Source organism: Diplotaxodon limnothrissa, linkage group LG7 (genome assembly GCF_057381915.1).
Source record: "Diplotaxodon limnothrissa isolate DT_005_m linkage group LG7, D_limnothrissa_male_GT1.1, whole genome shotgun sequence".
Classification (NCBI taxonomy): Eukaryota; Metazoa; Chordata; class Actinopteri; order Cichliformes; family Cichlidae; genus Diplotaxodon; species Diplotaxodon limnothrissa.
Genome location: NC_140602.1, coordinates 14066115 through 14079505, shown reverse-complemented (window position 1 = coordinate 14079505; position 13391 = coordinate 14066115). Strand labels below are relative to the sequence as shown.

The window sequence follows — 13391 nt, the reverse complement described above, 5'->3', positions numbered from 1 at the left end:
CTAATTCTACCAAGGTCGAGATAAACAACTCTACTCTTCTCTGATTAGAGTAATGCAGACATTAAAAGCCAAGAAATTCAATTAAATTGATGGCTGTTGCCACAAAGAAAAAAGGAAACAGACAAAACGCAAAGATATGCTATCACATAGCTAGGGCATACTAACTGGAACAAAGAGATGTAGCTTGGGATTTAACCACTGACAAAAGGGCATCTGGATGATAAGGATCAAAGGAAATTTTAGAGGAAATGTAATCGTTACCCCACACAAGGATGTATTTATGATGATCCAATCTGTGTTCTGCAGACGCTCATCTAAAATTAGTCGTCAGTGCCACTAAAATTGTCTTTTTGCCCTGATTGGGTGAGCACACATCACCAACCAGTACAATGTTTAGAAAAAAAAAACACACCTACCTATAGGAGTCCATCATGTCCTGTACTGCGCACTTCATTAAGACCTTTCAATTGAGTTTAGATGGATAAAAGACAGAAAATGCTGACTTACTGGTTCAGGCACCCGTATCCTCAAAGTGATGAGTCCCTCCTGAGAAATTAGATTAGCAAAGAAACTTGACACCATGTGATTTCACACTTTAAACATTCCCTTGTATTATAATTCTGGGACTCACTTCCATTTCAGGCACAGGCATACTGTAGTATGAATGACAAATTCGCCCTCTGCCACAGAACAAAAAGAGGGTTAAGGTCCATGGATCAATATCACTGTTCCTTCTGCTGACTCTTAAAGCTTTTGGGCAGATTTTTTCCCTTCTCTTGTGTCATTTGTTTATTCCTTAAAACTTTTAATCAAAACCTGACCGATGAGCAAATCTGTCTAGTTTTAGATATTTTTAAACTATGTTTCTTCTCTTATAATAAATGTCATGCGGGTGGTTTTATGCCCCATGCTGACCCTGCTCTTCCCAGATGGCTTAATTCATTTCTTTGCTGCTTCTTTAATGTACTACAGTATTTCTCTCCTGCTCTCTCTCTCTCTGCCACTCGCACACAGTACTCCCTAAGTTGCTGTTGTATACTTTTCTCTTCACTTTGACTTTGAGAATCGGGGAGAATAATTCATGGGCCAGCAAGTTTCAGAGACTGGGATAACAACGCTGCTTTCAGAGCCAGCAGTTCATTTGAGTTGAAATTCTGGATTTTCCTTTTTTTTCCCTGACAAATCTCCAAAGGGCCCATATTATCCTGGAGAGAAATAGGGGAGGGAAATAGAAAGGAAAAACTCTTAATCTACAGTTTTTCTGTGTTAATCAAAGGCTCAAGATGTTTTCCTGTTTCTGTCCTTTCATATTTCAGGTATCCATCTACCCTGTGCCGCTACTCTTTTTACCTCATTGAGCATAATGCACTGCTCTGGTTTTTCAACCTCCTGTTTTCCGCATATTCAAATATTTCCCAAGATGCAGTGCTAATATAGTTTTAAATGCATGACTGCGCCACATTTTGCCCATTTTAGATGAATAGCAATGAAAAAAAACAAACACTTTTCTGGGTTTCTCTCTTGGCTATTTATTTCATTCAATTAAAAAAAATTGACAAAGTTGTACATAAAAGTCTTTGCCTCATAACTTTCCTCATATAATATACGTCAGTGTGTCGGATTAACTGGTGGTCAGGCAGGTAGAAACTCCCTCCAAGATTGATGGCTACATGATGAGTATTTGCATAATGTGAGATCATTAAAAAGCAATTATCCTTGTGTTTCAATGTGCGAACGTGTTTCTGTATTGTTGGGATTCATTTGGTAGGTGGATAGGCGCACTGATTGACCGCCTTTAAGATGAATCATATTAAGTGTTTACAGTGGAGTGGGGCGGTGGGGGGATATTCATATGCCGTGACACCCGAGACACATAAAATCACGGCTTTGAGAGAACAACTAGCAAGTTTTGTTTGCTCACACTGTGTGGCGAGGAGTGGTTAAAAATGCAGAGACAACAGAAAATTTGCATTTACGCACCTCTCTGTGTTAGTCGATGAGTTCCGGTGCTGTTATTGCCGCGTGTCTCAAGCTTTAGGGAATTCAATAATCAGATTGACAGATGGACATTCACACTTTGACTTTTTTTTTTAAACATTTTTTATGCCTGGTGTTTTCTTGACAGTATTAGCTTGGATACATGTAAACCTAGATGCTAATGCTGTCAAGGCTTAACACCTGTTTTCTCAGCTCAGGATGAAACTCGTTGCATTTTTATTTTATTTCCAGTTTAGCTTTAATCTGCTCAAACTGCATGGTTCCAGTTTCTCAAGTTTTCTGCACAATATTCATTTCTGGGTTCCTTTCCACACAGCACCACAAAGTCATATACGTGTCTAAATAAAAAGTATTAGCAGGACTTCCAAGTATTTAATGTTTCTTGTTTTTACTTCACAACAATGTGAACGAGACAATAAAACTGCAGAAAAATTATTTTGTCAGTAGGCTGGCTGTCTTCAAATCTTTCCAATTTAACACAATGCTTTTTCCCCCCTCTACATTTTAATTTAAGGTTCAGTGGAGTTAGTTGAAAAAAACAGAGTCTGTTCCTTTCTTTACTTAAGTGACACCGGATACTATTTGGCTAGAGGGCACTCTTAAGACGGTCCGTAGTGAATTTGAATGAATGGGGCTGGACTATAAAATAAATATACTCCCATGTCTAGACCAAACTGTTACATTTTGATTTCAGCTTTTACTAATGTAGTTTTAATTTTATATCAGGATTAAAATTAAACTTTACTAATATTTTTTATTTTGCATACACGGAATATAATATTCTGCTAGTGCTGATTGGTCAGCTGAGATTTCCCCAATCACTTTGTCAGGATACTCTCCAATAATGAGACCTGTTTTCAAAACACTTCAGCAAATCAAGTACGCTCCTGTGTATACGCTTTAAAAAAAGCAAACTTAAATGTGCATATTAAAAGCTGCCTATGCCATCTGCAGGTGCTTCATTATTGGTTGCCCTGAGGTGTCTGCTGCTAGGAAACGCTCAGCTGCAGCTCAGTTGATCTATAAAAAGTGACTCATATTACCCATAAATATTATCTTAACCCCTTTTATTAAAAACATGCAAGATGAACTAAATACCCAGTATTAGGAGATTCAGCTCCATAAGGTCTATCCTGTAAGCACCCTCTATGAGTCGGGATCTACTGAGCATTTTTTAACCCGTGTGTAGTGAGACGGAAGTCTGAGGTTTCCCTTATGCTGTCAACTTGCCGTCAATCAAATCAGATCTAAAGTTGTGCTCACTGTCCAGATGAGGAAGATTAAACTCAATTTCTATTGCAGTTTTTGGTTATTTATGTTTAAGATTGCAGGTTTTGTTAAGTCTTAAAGCGAATTTTTCAGTGGCTTTAAGTAACCAATGTTACTAATGTTACTCTCTTATTCTTTGGTGTTTTTAAGAGATAAAAACACAACCGCTGCTGTCATTTTTCAAAAAATAGCAAAAGTAAGATATTTTTTCTTTCATCTTTTATGTATTTTTTATCCACCAAGTATGCTTAAGTAGTACATTAGTTTATGAATGAACCACTTGATACCATCTCAGATTGATACTGGACATAGTCATTGATTGCTGCTGATAAATAACTGTCAACAATCTTGATATTAGAATAACTACATAATTGTTGCCTAAAGTAACCCTGTCATGATTGTAGTGAGTTATAAGGAAGAGGTCATGCAAAACAAGCAGTTTGATGGTTACGTTCTTGAGAAGCTGTGATGGATATGTGTGGTTCATGTTTTTTCTGGCCTGAGCAGTGGCAGATTAGTAATGCAGAGAAATGAGCAGATTAATCAATAATTAAAACAATCATTATTATAACCTTGAAAGGTAAAACCAAAATGTGTTTTTTTTCTTAAGCTTTATTTTTTCTTAAATTGCTTTTTTTTGTTAATGTCTGTGTGCTAGTTTACAAAAGTAATACCGGCAATTTCATTGTATCTACTTAAGGGTAACTTTAAAGAAAATCTTTAAAATCTAAAATGATAATGAAATAAAAGTACGTATTTACTTAAAAAATATTGTTATATACCAGTCCCACTGGCATATAATGATACATAAAAATGCAGATACACTGTGCAATTAAAGCTTTTCTGGTGTGTGATATTGAATATACAGTGTAGTGGGGCTCCAAGGGGATTGCCATTAGAGCAGCAGCCTGCAGGATGCTGTGTTGTTTATATATTATGATATGCTGTGCTTGTGCTAATTTTTTGTTTGACAATGCAAAAAACAGAACCTGCTTTTATAACCTGCTATTTTCAGTAGAGCAGTCTGGTGTAGACATAGATAATTCATGTCATGTAGATTTTAAAACAACCTTGCAAAAAAAAAAAGAATCTCTTTCAAGCGTGCACCTCCGATTGCTAAATCCACCTGTGATTGGCCGTGCCTCCTCTGAGCTTCTATATGCACAGTAATAACAAAGCAGACTCTATACACTGATATCTACAGAAGGTGATAATCTGTTAATCCACATAAAACCCACAGAACTCATACCGTAAACACAGGACTTCAACTAATTAGTGCCATGCACATAAATTCAACAGCTGCAGCTTTTCCTCTTTAGGACTCAATTTATTAAGACTACTTATGCAAATAAAGCCAGTCACAAATCTCTAATTGTGATACCAGGCACACAACAACCCCTTACACTGAAGCCATGTGTTTTAAAATGAGTGCAGAGCTGCAGTGAAAGTGCACCATATGGTTGAAAAGATAACAAAACATAATATGATTTTACCAATATAGCCAATTACACCAGAGGCAACAACAAGAAGGAGTGCCATGTAGTCAAACGTTGTCTTATCTTGAGATTTTTTCTTTAAAATGATTTCATGCTGACTGCTGAAGTAGCCGGAGGTAATATGTTTTGTTGCTTGAGCCTGCTATAGCAGAGAACTGAATGGAAGGTTGTGATATTTCACATTTGGTCAGATATTGAATTGTTAACACTACTATTTGGTGCCCACGTGTTAAATGTCTTCAAGGTCTCCTCTACACATGAGTCTCGACAGACGTGGATGTAAACTGCAGCATGACTGGTTGACAGAGCCACACAGCAACAACGTGGTAAACCAAGTTTTTCCACCAAGCAGGTTTTTTGACTTTTGAAGGTTAGCGGTTTGGAAGATCCTTTTAAGGTGTTCTCTTTAGTGGATTACTAATGTTTCTTTTGTGCAAACAAAGTTACCAATTTGCAGTGGGGGTGAGTTAGTAACTCCGATATTCTATTACAAGCAAAGACTGAGCTATATTTTTATTGAACTTAAATTACACAAATTTTAGGGTAAATGCAGAATCCTGCCACTGTATGAAACTACTGGATCCTAATTATAGGCGCATTAAGTAAATGCTTTCATCTTCCTGTAGTTTTATGTGTACAGGCTTAATCTGGAAAATAACTGTAAATCTGGTTTAGAAAGTAGTAACTTCACGTGGGAAATATATAGGTACAATGGTAGGGGTGGCTGTATTGGCATTATATGAATATACATCAGTCTCCACTCTCTTGATTGCGCACCCCTTCACATCGACTGCCGTTGCCCTATGGCAGATTCTACTTCATCCTAATTAGAATTAATAATTGAAAATAGGAAATCAATATGTGCAAATTAAGTCTGGTAACAGTTGGTATTGTCAGGTTGACATTGTTTTTTGGAGGGACCATGCCATTCCAGGTGACTGATTTACTGCTGTGTGTTATGTCTTTGAAGTGCTACAGTCGTGGCTTTATTTATACCCGGGTCACTGTGTATTGTTGTGCACTGTAGATAAATGCCCGCCTTTGCTCTGATTGCTTTTTTTTTTTGTTGTTGTCCTGTGGCAAGACAGCAAAGGGTTTGTTTTCTGCAGGACAGGGTGAAGGGTAAATTATTAATTGGAAGGAGCAGTGGGCTGTGTAACAATTTGCTGATCCAGAGGCTTTCATGAGCCATGTCAGGTTGTGTTGAACAAGTGACTGGTTTACTGCAATGAGGCAGAGCATCTCTCACAGGGCGCTTGCATTACTGCTCAACATGGGCAGCTTTATTAGAAACTGAGGGGCACTCTTTTTAGTAACGTTACTTTTAAGTGCTCGTTTGGAATAACACGTGAGATGACCTGGCCTTGTCGGTTTCAGTCAGCCACTGGCCCTGTTAACCTAGTTACAGCTGTGCTGCAGGGGAGCTGGCTGCAGTACTTCTATTGATCCATGTTAGCATCCTATAGAGTAGAACTCAGACAAATGATCAGATCCTCCTCAAGATAAAGAACAAGGCCAGACTTTTTAATCAGTAATGCATAGTCCTAAAAGAATTAAGCTATTCACTCATTAGTTTTGTGGCTCCAAGTAGGCAACAGTCAGGTCTTGTTAGTTCTTCTCCAGCTGCAAGGTGGTATCAGGAGGAAGTGTATGGTGCATTATAGTGAAATGTTTGAGCAGCAAACTCTGCTCATAGACCTTGTGTTGTTAGCTTGATTATGTGCTGCTTTTCCCCCAAGGGAGATGCGAGCACACAGGGTCTCAGCTAAGATGAATTAGGGCAGGACAAAAGACACGCCCAACAGCAGAAGCCGCAGCATGCTGTTATTCCAGTTCAGCAAAACGGCGCCCATAACTATTGGCAGTTCCCTCTGTATATTTAGAAGTTCATTTGTCAAGCTCTCATGGATGTATCTAAACTTTTTACTTGTCGTGCCTGGGTTTTCTGGGGACTAATAAATAACAGCATAATGGGTGTCAGCAGAGCACGGAGGTGCCAGTAGGACCTGTCTTGTAGCGTATTGGCTGCTTTTACAGCCCCAGGTTTAACAAAGCTCAGAGACATTTATCACTCAGTGCAAATTTACCACTTTACACAACAATCATCACTTTCCCTGTAGACCCTGTCCCAGCCCTGTCTGCTTCTCACTCAGTTAGTCTGCATCAATGAGTCAGGGAGCTGTGATGAATAGTTGAGCGTGGCTTTTTTTTTTGAATAACTCCTTTTGCAAATAGCTCATATTGATTGAAGAGCAGAGTATTACATATTCTCGTGTCAGCTAAATTGTAGGAACAATTGTTTCATTGTTCTTTTTTTTTTTTTTAAATATATAATTTTAACATTTAAACTGTCTAAAGAAAGTCTGTCTCTTTATGCCATTTGTAAGTGGTGGCTTGTCTGCATTAATTCTGACCATGAGTATAATTTGAAAATTCAGATCTGTCAAGGAAAGAAGGGGAAAAAAAGAACAAAGCTAGTGGAACAAAGTGCGATCCAGACAATATGAAACTCAGAGGTGCATTCTGCTCATGAGGCAATGCAGGCGACTCATCAAGACAATGAGTCACGCTGCTTTGCTTTGCTACAAGCTCTGCTCAAAAGTAAGCGTGGAGTAAAAGGCTCTCAGGCGCCAGAGCGTTTTCCCTTCTAATGTCTTTAGTTAAGTTATTCCTCAAGTGTCAACAGTGTGTGTTAATAATAGTTATGTGACAGTGAGTGACTCAGGCAGTGGGGAGTGAAGTCAGGCTGCCTGCCAAATATTCCAGTAGCAATAATGTGGCTTTTACAGTTTGAGTGGGCAAAGGAGAAAGCAACCGTCTGCACCATCCACCACCACTAGCCAGCATTTATACTATAATTGTAATTGAAGTTTGCTTTTCCCCTCCGTCGAGCTGAATAAATGATGTCTAAAACTTGGGCGCCATTTGAATGGTGAAAGATATTCTGTGTTTAAAGAGTTTGACTGAGGCCTTCATTTCGAATTTAGCTTGGAGAAGCTTATGGCAGCTTTCAGCGGCGCAGACTTCTCCTCGTCGAGAACAGTGACAAACATTTTGCTGTAAGTTGCCAAGTTCAGGAGAGCTCCTGAATGAAGTCGGCTGCTGAAAGCTGTTTGGTTTTAATCCTGTTTCAGCCAGCCTCTGATTATGCAGGCTCTTGAGCATACTTCAAAGCTCAGCACCACCATGATGGCTCTCTCAGCCTATTCTTTGGACATCACCTTCAGAAGTTTACTACCTGCTGGTAGCTCTTCATGATCTGTTTTGTTCCAGCAGAGGGGATTTTACTCAGCATCCTGGGATTGGACCTTTCCCTGTGTGTGAGGTTATCCACATTCTAACTGTTATACATTATGAGCTCTGAGAGCTCAGGCTGGATGGTGTATGTGTCCTCTGGTTAGACACAGTGACCCAGGCCAGACCAGCTAATGGTTTGGACTGCATCTTCTCTGGTTTCAGTCTGTGGGATTTGTTGCCTACAGACCAAAACCCACAGGAGTCCTCACCACCACACACAATTTAGCTGTTCTCTCTGGAAGCTGAAGCCTTCATGCTACATGCTACTTTCTTCTGCTATTTCTCTCTGTTTTTGCCCGCAGCTCATCATGAACTCTGACTCCTTAATCACAGTTAAATGCTGGCAGAGCTGGGGAGTGAAAGACTACTGGGTAAAGTTTCCGAACCTCCATGTAGGAGAGAGACAGCAAGATAATGGGCTTTGCTCTCAATGTGCCTCTAACTGGAAGCTAAAGGAGGTTTAAAACTTCAAATAGTAACATTTGTTGAGCTCCTAAGCACCAGAAAAGTCTGCAAATTAAGCACGGGATAGATTTTGGTTTATTCTGTTTCTCTCTGCCTCTCTGGTATTTATGCATTGATTTTTTTTTTAAATTGATATTATATTTTTAGTTGTGCATGTAAGAATGTAAAATGCCATCTCTACTAATGTGGCCAAGGTTTGAACTGAAACCAGAGGTTATGATGCCTCTAAGTTGTAGAGACACTGCCCATTTTTCTGCTGTGTCGAGGGAGCACTGTTGAGCAGAGGAAGCTCTGATGAGTGCTTATAGACTGCTAAACCAAGTTGCAGTTAAACTGCTCATCCATTACCACCACCGCCCGCACACCCCTCAAGTTTAATGTGCCAGGGTCGTTTGCGTGGCAGCAGCTCAACCTTCAGGGAGCTCATTCATGGCAGACTGGAGGCCAGGAGCAGATTAGATCAAATCAGTGAGAGCCCTGTAATGTAGTCTCCAGTCTGTCCAAACGCAAAAGCAATACTGCACTAGCCCAGTGTTTCGGGACCCCCTTCAGGGCAGACCTGTCCGTATCAGTGAAGGGCTGATCATCTTCCTGCTGTGTACCTGGAAAAGCAGGCTTCAGTGCCGACCATGAAACAGAGTTCATTAAGCTCCAATTTCGGTTGATCACAGCTCTGGCAAAGTGAGCATAGAAGGGGGGGGGGGGGGGCTCGGCATCTTTACATTTTCAGCTCAGGCTGTGTTGGTGTGCGAATCAATAGGGGAATATTCACCATCCTGGCTGCTGTGCTGTCCTGGATCTCAAGCTGGGCTTTTCTGTGAGGCAATACAGCTGCTGATGGAGAGATATAGTGCCATATCAGTCACTTAAATCATTACTAGGACCTCAAATGAACAATTACCTGGCTGGGACTGAAGGCAGCTTACTATCCCACCTCAGTGCTGATCGTTCTTCATTCACATTGTGATTGTTGATCACTAGTTGTTTCCTTGATTACAGGTCCAATTGAGTTTTGTGGGGGTTTTTTTAAACAGAACAATTCCCAGGAATGTGTGAATTACTTGTTTTACATCATACCCTCAGGTACTTCTTAGTAATGCCACTGAATTTAACACTGAGCCGCCATTGTCTCATACAGGTGTGGATCCAAATTAAACTTTTCTGTTATATTACTCCAAGTTCAGCACAATTAGTCAGCTTGTGCATTTAGCAAAATGTGAAAAATGAGTGCTCGCAAACGTTTACAACAGTTTGATAATTCGACTGTCTCAAGTACTTTATTTTTTTTTTTTCATTCTGACAGCTGGCTGCTGAAGTTCCACCTGAAAAGAGGCGTTAAAACCATTAAAGTATCAAACTGTTATATATGAAAAATGATTTGTTCCTCGTGTTAGTCTCTGAGTCCTCCTTCGCTCGTTCGTATAGTCACTGAAAGGTGTGAACAGCTTGCACACGTGCTTCTCTTTTTTTTTTCTTTTTTTTTGCAGATTAATTTCAGGGTGTTATTAAGATTTTTCTCTGTGATGGTTGTGATATGTCAACATCACATATATTCAGTCTCACGCTATACATTTTACCGCCATTTCATCGTAACAGAACTGTATTCGCACCTTTTTAATCGTTTTATTTGCTTGTTGGTAACGCAGAACTGTCATCTGTCCACTACAAGGAATTTGAACCAAAACATTTAAAACCTGCAAATTTACATTTTTATATCAACACTGAGTCTAATGACTGCTTTTAGATGTGGTGAAATGATCTGCTTTTACATGTGGTGTTGCTGGAAGGATCAGCACCACCAAATTCATGCCTTTGTAGCTGCATGCAGAAATTTGCAGCAACTTCATCTTCAGTCACAGGTTGTCATGAGATCAGATGAGACAGGTCCTGACTACATGAGGTTGCCAGGTTCCCATGCTAAACGAGATCTTAAGTATTGTATTACAGGACAGATTAAACTGCTGAGACCATAAACTCAATAGGAAAATGTTGGTGTTGAAGCCGGTCCCAGCTGTTATAGCGGGAGATGCAGGATACACCTTGCACAGTTCATCAGTCCCTTGCAGGGCTAACACATTCACACATTCATACTCACACCTACCAATTAAACTGACATGCATGCTTTCAGACTGTGGGAGAAAACCAGAGTAATCAGAGAGAACCCACTCAAAGGCCCCAGCTACATTTGTTGGATTCAAACCCAGGACCTCCTTGTTGTGAGGCAACACTGCTAACCACCTCTGAAAATGCTTTGAGGGATAATAAGTGGAGCCAGTAGTGAGGTCATAGGCAATTTTCTCAACCACCGGGATCACCCCCTGCTGGCCATTTTAAAGAATACAGGTTTAATGCACTTGTGTGAAGGGTCCGTTTTTCGAACCAGTAGGTTAAGGTGCCCTGACACACACAAAGAAGAAGATATTGTGCTGACTGTTTGTTTTATGATGTCGCTCTTCCCCTTGCATGCAGCTTTAAAAGTAGCAACTGCAACATATAAATTATGCCCACATCCTTGGCACCATTACTGTAAGATGAAGATGATGTTAGAAAACATTTAAAATTTTCATCCGCAGAGCTGTAAAGTTGGATTTTGGTATTTTCTAGAATGATAGAAAATGTTAAAAAGCTGAAGTTTCAGCCGTGTTCAGTATTAAACATAAAGTTATGAAATGTTCACAATTGATAAAGGTTGAAAGGTTTTCTGAATGCTAGTGTAGCAACATAGGAAATATCAAATAGAAAAAAATCATATTAAAATGTGAGGTATCCTGGGTAAAGACCTTAATATACTTACTTACTTTTAGAGAGATGGTTGGTCAGGATGTCTTTTGGGGAAGTAATTAACAATAATGAAGCTTTCTTTCACTTGTTTTCTTTTGTATTGACTCATACAGACACGAGATATAAATGTTGTTGTACATTGTTGCTACCTTATAATAGGACAAGCACAAGCATATATGGGTAGTTTTTGAGAGTATGAAACAGGAGATAAGTGAACTGTCTCATTTTGATTTCTAATCAGATCTTTTCATTGGGGAGTCCACACGTTCTTCCTGTCTCTCTGTGTCCGTTTTTCTTAGCAATTGCTTGACAGCGTTAGCTCTGTGGAGGGCCTTTTGTCTGTTTTTTGCTCAAGGCATCCTCATAAAAGTACCTGCTCTCATATAATCCTGAGCAAGAGTGAAAAAAAAAAAAAAACTGGAAAGACCAAAACCAGCAATTTCTTGTTATACCTCTCAACTCTGTGGTATTGAGCCACAAGGTAATTTATTCCCACTGAAGATCTAAACTGTGCCGTGATTTTATAATTTAGGTTTTTTTTTAAAGCAAACATCTTACCAAGCAGGAAAATTCTATGTTGTTGTTGCTGGCTACAACAGGAAGATGGTAAACATATTGGATCAGTCCATAAACCGCAGTGCCAGTGTACTGGTTTTGGTAACGAAGGAACACCACGGGCAATGTTCCCTCTAAGCTGCGCGTGTGCGCAATTGCGCACTGCTGCACGCTCTCTGCGCACAGAAAATCTGTGTTGTGCACAAAAAAAAAAAAGAAAATCTAACCTGAATTGAAATTAAAATAAATACGTTAACAATTCTGTTTTGCAGTGTTAGTCAGTAAGTGACTGGCTGCTCCAGTATGGGATTAGAACGATGTCACCTTATCCCATAGTCCAGCCAATGATGAGATTCACATTCGTATATATACGCAGCTAATCAACGACGTCCACAGGCTATGACAGCATCCTTATGCGCCGACACCGGTGTTTTAGCTAGCAAAGCGGCATGGCTGATGTGGAGTGAAGTCACGTTAATGACAACGTGTAGAACCATTGGAGATGTGAGCAGGACAGACGGAACAATTGACGGAAAAAGTGTGGACTTTATACCAGTTTTTAAATTGTGTTGATAGGCCACGTAAAACCAGTGTTATGATTAAAATATATATATATATATATATATATATATATATATATATATATATATATATATATGTGCAAGGTTTGTTTTTTTTCCTATTGTTGTTTATATTTACTGCGGAAACGCTCGAAAGCGCTCTCTGCCTGTGAGCAAAAACAGCCCCCCTCCCGACCCCCGCCGCCTTTCCTATTGGTGGAAAAATGTACCATGTCGACCAATCAAAAAATGATATGGCAACATGGCATTTAGTTGTTTGGGAAGGGGGGAGTTTTAGGAGTGATGGCGGTGTTTTGAGACGTGAGAGATTTGCGTTGTTTAGCGCAAATCTTGTGTAGTTAGTGTGTAGTGTAGTCAATAGTGTTGTTGTGTGTGTGTCAGAACAATGAGGCGACAACTGAATGTTACAGGTGTTACGGCAGTGATACATCTCCTGTTGTCAGGCCTGCAGGTATCAGGCTGTTGTTCTCCTTTATCTCATAGTGGACAGAAATGATTTGTTGGAGCGGCACAAATAATTTGTGTGGCATCAGATTTGATGCAGAACAGCTGATTGTTCTGTAAATAGTTTGAAATGTTTATTTAAAAAACCGCCCTGGCTGCATTTTTAGGTAAACAGCTGCAAGAAACTTTGTTGTTTGCAAAACTCGGTTACTTTTTTGAAGAAGTAACTATATAATTAATTGCCCAACATTGGTCATTATATGCTGTATTTTGCAGACAGGACTCTCTCCCAGACCACAGACTCATACTTATAATACAAGTCAGAGCTTTATTTAAAAAAAAAAAAAATTAAAAAAAGAAAGTTGTGTTTTCAAAATTGGAGTTCAAGTTATTTTTACTTCCAATAGTGTTAACGTACTGCACAGGTCATGAACAAGATTTTTTTTAAAATTTTCATTGTAAGTGGGCTAAAGCAGTTAATTAAAAGTAGTCTAACATAAATGCT

The 13391-nt window shown here is 39.4% G+C and overlaps 1 protein-coding gene across 2 annotated transcripts in view; it reads left to right on the top strand.

Annotated features, from left to right (window-relative positions):
- The window catches only part of megf11 (multiple EGF-like-domains 11), a 60221-nt gene that overhangs the window by 14737 nt on the left and 32093 nt on the right, over positions 1-13391 (top strand). The gene's annotated exons all lie outside the window — the stretch shown is intronic.